At 38.2% G+C, this 6125-nt stretch overlaps 1 pseudogene; it reads left to right on the plus strand.

Annotated features, from left to right (window-relative positions):
* Positions 1–3292: 3292 nt before the first annotated feature.
* LOC140593749 (L-lactate dehydrogenase B chain-like) lies at positions 3293–4258 on the plus strand (annotated as a pseudogene).
* Positions 4259–6125: the final 1867 nt, after the last annotated feature.

A 6125-nucleotide genomic window follows, 5' to 3' on the forward strand; every position in this document is an offset into this window, starting at 1 on the left:
AAGCCTCCCCAGGTGTTTTATAAAAAATTTCCCTTCCCCTGAGGACTTTGCCAACTCCTTCAAAGTGATGAGAGGACTGTTTGGAGAAGGAAAAGGGAGAGGGCAAAGGGAACATCCAAAGCTTCTATTTTAGGAGGTAAATGTTCTGGATACTTAAAAATGAGGAGAGGCAGAGGAAGTCATAAAAGTTGGGTATAAAGTGAGGGATCTTTAATAGGAGGCAAACAGGTGTGTGTCTGAGGTGTGCTTGTCGTTAGAGCTGTTTCATGATAGAGCTTATTTCAAGCACTTAGTGTGACGGAGCACAGTCACGTGCGGACATGCACATACACACAGAGAGTTACGTACCAGGATGTGCACCTAACACACACACATATAGACACGATGCTGTCATAAACAACAGGCACATACTTTTCTTTCTCTTTGTTTTATTTTTTTAAAGATTTTTATGTATTTATTCATGAGAGACACAAATAGAGAAGCAGAGACATAGGCAGAGGGAGAAGTGTGTTCCGTATGGGGAGCCCAATGAGGGACTCAATCCCAGGACCCCAACCTGAGCCAAAGGCAGGTGCTCAACCACTGAGCCACCCAGGTGCCTCTTTCTCTTTGTTTTAATCAGAGATGGTCTTTGTAATCAAGAAAATGGTTAAAATACTCGGTTCAAAGAACCAACTGAGACAAGACTACCCGGAATATACTCTCTTCTTGGGCCCTTTGTTGTTATTTAGAGATTCTTTGTTCTACTTTCCCTTTTCTTTGTCATGTTTGCTGTGATGCTAAGCAATATTACAATGTTAACAGTCAATAGCAACCTTTGCTGCTATCTTGCTTTCACACATCTTCCTTGGTTTTAGTGACTGGATGAGCAATTACTATCACATGCTTGGACTGACTAATGAGTAAGGCAGCCTTACATGTCTGTAGAAACTGTAAAAAGCAACCAGGCCAGGAATCATAGATTTCTCTGTCATCTGACATCATAGTTCTTGCTTCTGAGTGTTCTTTACTGGCTGCCCTGTGGAGACCATACACTAGATCTTTGATGATTACCAAGCAGGGTGACGAGAAAGGAGTATTAGCCAAGACCTTGGCCTTCTTCCAAGGTTACTTCCAGTTTTATATTCACTGATGTGTACAGTGGTACTTTTGTAAAAAGTGCCCTCTGGGTAAATATCTTATCTCCCCTCTTTTTTTTTTTTTTTTAACAAGGAGACATTTTAGATTTCAGTCATCCTTTTGGAAAACTCATAAATAGGAAAGAGGAACAAAGGAAGAAGTAGTTTTATTTAAATATGAAAATAACTCCATTAAGATTTAGGTAGTTGACGGAAAAGGAGGTCCATGCTGTAGAGACACATCTGAGAGTCAAGGATAGTACAGATGTTTGGGCACATCAAGTGTGGGATGAATTGTTAGGGATAGAATAGATGGAAACTCATTGAGCTGTGAGGATTTAAACAGAAATGCAAAGCAGTAAGCATAGTGCCTGGTGTACAGTAAACCTTACCAACCACTAACAGTTCTCATCACAGCATGGCAGGATTCTGGTTCCTAGAATGGTCATCCTTCCTAAGTTTTCCTTGGGCGCTGGCTTTATGTAGTAGCTTTAGCCTTGGCACCTTTGCTTCTGCCCTGTTACTCAGAGATACCTTGTCATCTCAGGCTGATCCAGCATCCTGCTTCCTTTTGCAACTCAGTTCCCCATAGATCTGCTTTCTTCTCTCTCCAGGGTAGGAAAATAGAGACTTAGAGGAAAAGAAGATACAGGAATTTCTAGGCACCCCCAGGAATCATCTTAATGAAGTACCACCAGGAAGTGATGTCTATATGTGGCTCTCTTCTCTGTGCTATTTATATTTCCCAGTAAACCAGGCTGCTGGATTCCAGGGTCAACTGATTCTACTGCAAGTGCATGTGCAAAAGAATTTCCTTTTCAGTAGATCGGTTTAGGAAAGCCAGTGCCTTCATCACCATTCAGAGTGATATCCAACATGTTACCATTCAAATCCTGGAACCTTTGTGATGTCATTGACCTAAAAACTCTTTGAAAAGTGTGGATACATATACAGGCCTGGATCTTTATTTGGCAAATTGGAAATACTTGCTATTCCTCAAAGATTCCTAAAACTTTCTACTTTTACCTCCCCTGAAGATCTTATTTTTATTTCAGATTGATTCTATTTAGTAGAAGTCATTGGAGGCAGCTTTATGTACATTTTAATAAGGGCTGATAGTTCATCTAGAGATTGAAGACTGGTTTGGATTTGTGGCTGTTAAGCTGCAGGCTTTCTATGTAAAAATTGAGAAATAAACTTCAGAGGTTTATTTGAATGAATTTTGAATAAATTTGGTTTCTCTCAGAGACTATTTTTTTTTACTTATATTTATATAAAATCTCAGTTCCTTGGTTAACTTTAGTTAACCAGAATGGTCCAGGTAGGTGGTCAAAGGTCAAAGTAACCCATCCCTAGAGTGGTACATTGTGTTATCTCAGTCTCACTCTTGACCCTTAGTCCCTAAACTGAAAAATTGCATGAGGGCAGGAACAACTTCTGATCTATTCATCATTGCATCTCCTACATCTTCTATTGTGTCTTCATGTGGTAGGTGATTAATAAATGTATGTTAATCAAATACATGCTGATTTAAAAAAATATCCTATTTTACATATCTTCTTGAAGTATTAGTTTTAACAAGTTTATTTAAACATAAAATTTTCCCCACGTATTCTTAAAATTTAACACCATTGGGCCTTGTTTTTCTCTCCTTACTTGTTTTAGTAAGAAAGGTTTTGGTTAGCATAAGAGTATGGTGGAAAGAGCATTAAACATGAACACAGGAGAGCTGAGCTCCTACCCTATTCTGCTAACAACCGACCTTATATTTGGTAAAATGGTTTCATCTCTAGGCCTCATTAAAGGTAACAATGATAGAGAGTTCAGAAAACTTCCCAAATTCTTTCTGGTCTCTAGGTAGAATGTATTTACCTCATTGTCTTCTTCACATGAGTCTAATAGCTATCTCCCTCCTGGGCACAATGTAACTCTTCAGGAAAAACTGATTGCACTGGGGGTACCTGGGTGGCTCAGTTGGTTGAATGTCCAACTCTTGGTTTCATCTCATGTCATCCTCCTGGAGCTGTGAAAGTGAGCCCCACATGGAGCTCCACACTCAGCCCCACATTAGGCTCGGTGCTCAGTGAGGAGTCTGCTTTGGATTTTCTCTCTCCCTCTGCCCCTCCCCTGCTCTCTCTCTAAAATAAATAATAATAATAATAATAACCCCAACAAAACTGATTGCACCAGTTGCAGAAGAAGAAGCAACCATCCCAAACAATAAAATCATTGTAGTGGATGTTGTGCAAGTTGGTGTGGCATGTGCCATTAGCATTCTGGAAAAAGCTCTGGAAGATGAACTTGTGCAATGGACGTTTTGGAAGAAAAACTCAGAGAAGAAATGGTAGTTCTGAAACATAGGAGCTAATTTCTTCAGACACCTAAAACTGTGGCAGACAAGGATTACTCTGTAACTGCCAATTCTAAGATTGTGTTGGTAACTAGCAGGAAGGAGAAGGCCCTCTCAACCTGGTGCAGAGAAATATTAATGTCCTCAAATTCATTATTCCTCAGATAGTCAAGTACAGTCCTGATTCTATCATAATTGTGGCTTTCATCCCAGTGGATATTCTCACATATGTTACCTGGAAACTAAATGAACTACTCAAGCGCTGTGTGATTAGAAGTGGGCATAACCTGGAATCTGCTAGATTTCACTATCTAATGGCTGAAAAACTTGGCATTCACCCTAGCAGCTGCCATGGATGGATTTCAGGAGAACATTGCAACTCAAGTGTGGCTCTGTAGCGTGGAGTGAATGTAACAGCAATTTGTCTCCAGGAATGGAATCCAGAAATGGGAACAGACAATGATAGTGAAAATTGGAAGAGAGTGCCTAAGATTGGTCGAAAGTGCCTATGAAGTCATCAAACTAAAAGGATATACCCTTGGGGCTTTTGGATTAAGTGTGGTTGATCTCATCCACTCCATGTTGAAAATCTATCCAGTGCCCATGCAATGTCAGTGATGGTGAAGGGAATGCATGCCATGGGGAAGGAAGTCTTCCTGAATCTTCCTTATATCCTGAATGTTTGGGGATTAACCAGGTGTTATCAACTGAAAGCTGAACGATGATGAAGTGGCTTAGCTCAAGTGCACATACCTTGTGGGACATCCAGAAAGACCTAAAAGACCTATAACTTCTGGCCTTTAAGCTGTAGACCTAGAAAAACTAAAATATAACTAACCGTGAGTCTTTAGTTTTCATCCACATTCATGGATCACCATTCACTTTTCTCTTCCTTAAATAAGCAAATGTGCACTCATGGACTCAAACAAAGCCCATGCTTGGTTTAATGCTTGCAGTGTGAGCCCTTGAACAAATTAACTATCATAGTGTGCTTCTAAAAAAAAAAATAATATATTTACCTCAGCTTTCCTCTCTGCTTAAGTTATGAGATATCTAAATTTTTAAAATGTGGAGAGAAAGTATCTTTCTTAACTGATCACAGGTCTGTAATCACAACTTCAGTTATGTTTTGGATGTCCTGGCGGACTGAAAAATATCAAAGGGAAGTATTAATTTTAATTTATTCACCTTCTGCTTGTTACAAACCACGTGATCTGGATTAAGTCATTTCATTATTCTGGGCTTCAATTTCTTCGTCTGCAAATTAAAAGACTCAACTAAATCAATCTTCAACTCTTTTTTTTCCAGCAGTGCTATTCTGTTTCTAGATTCTTTCAAAGCTACTGTGACTTGTCACTGGTATTCTTATTCTCATCCAATTATCCATTTATTCAGCAAGTCTGAATGAATACCTGTTATGTACAAGGATTATGCTAGGAAGCAGTTACAAACAAATGACATGCATTCCATCCATAAAGGTTATCATTTCCATTTTTTCCCTTTCCTGAATTTACCCTAGAATATCTAATATCCATTAAGAGATGTACAGAGGAATATAAATAAGGACAAAAGACACATCTTCATGTATAAGAGAAATATCCCGAATAAGATGATACAATCTAGCAGAGGATGGGAAGTAATGATAGGCACAGAGCTCAGTTTTTAAGTCAGGTTTAAACATTGCTGTTTTTTTTCTTTCATTTTAGAGATTTTTGGTTTTTTGGGTTTTTTTTTTTTTCGCTTTTCTTGTAATGTGTTCTGATATATCCTTCTTTTAACATTTTTACCTATTTTAAAAATTCTTTTAAGGCTTTACTTATTTAAAAGAGATTGAATAAATGAGAGAGAGAGAGAGAGAGAATGAGTTGGGTGAGGGAGAGGGAGAAGTCGGCTGAGGCTTGATCCCAGGGCACTGGGATCATGACCTACACTGAAGGCAGATGTTTAACCAGTTGAGCCACCCAAGCATCCCCCAAATTTTTATTTTTTAAATCATTAGTAATTTTATAGTTATGGCGTCAGAGGAAACTAAATGAATTTAAGTCCCAATTGGTACTCAGTTTTAAAAATTTGATAAATCTTTCTGTTTCTCACTGATTTTTTATATTGCCTTATTTTTTTTAAAGATTTATTTATTTATTCATGAGAGACACAAAGAGAGAGGCAGAGACATAGGCAGAGGGAGAAGTAGGTTCCTCACAAGGAGCCCGATGTGGGACTCGATCCCAGACCCTGGGATCATGCCCTGAGCCGAAGGCAGATGCTCAACTGCTGAGCCACCCAGGCATCCCAATATTGCCTTAATTCCATGGAAAATTTTAATGCAAGAAATGGTCTACTGCTGGAATATTTACCCTTCTCCATCAGGATCTACAGATTAATTTGATAATGTCATCATTTTGTCTTTATGCTACATTTAATATATTTTAAGATAATTTTTCTCAATTCTATATATATAAACTTATGTATATATTTAGGTGAATTTACAGCTTTTTAAGTAACTAGTAAGAAAAAATACTCGCACTTTTGTTGGGCTTAGATTTTAAATATGGAGAATTGATACCTTCAGAATATTTAATTTTCTTTTAGAAACAGGATACATTTGTTCACTTATTCAAGTGTTCTTTTATAACTTCCAGTTGTAATTGTACTCTTTC

The sequence above is a fragment of the Vulpes vulpes genome, chromosome 8 (assembly GCF_048418805.1).
Source record: "Vulpes vulpes isolate BD-2025 chromosome 8, VulVul3, whole genome shotgun sequence".
Taxonomy (NCBI): domain Eukaryota; kingdom Metazoa; phylum Chordata; class Mammalia; order Carnivora; family Canidae; genus Vulpes; species Vulpes vulpes.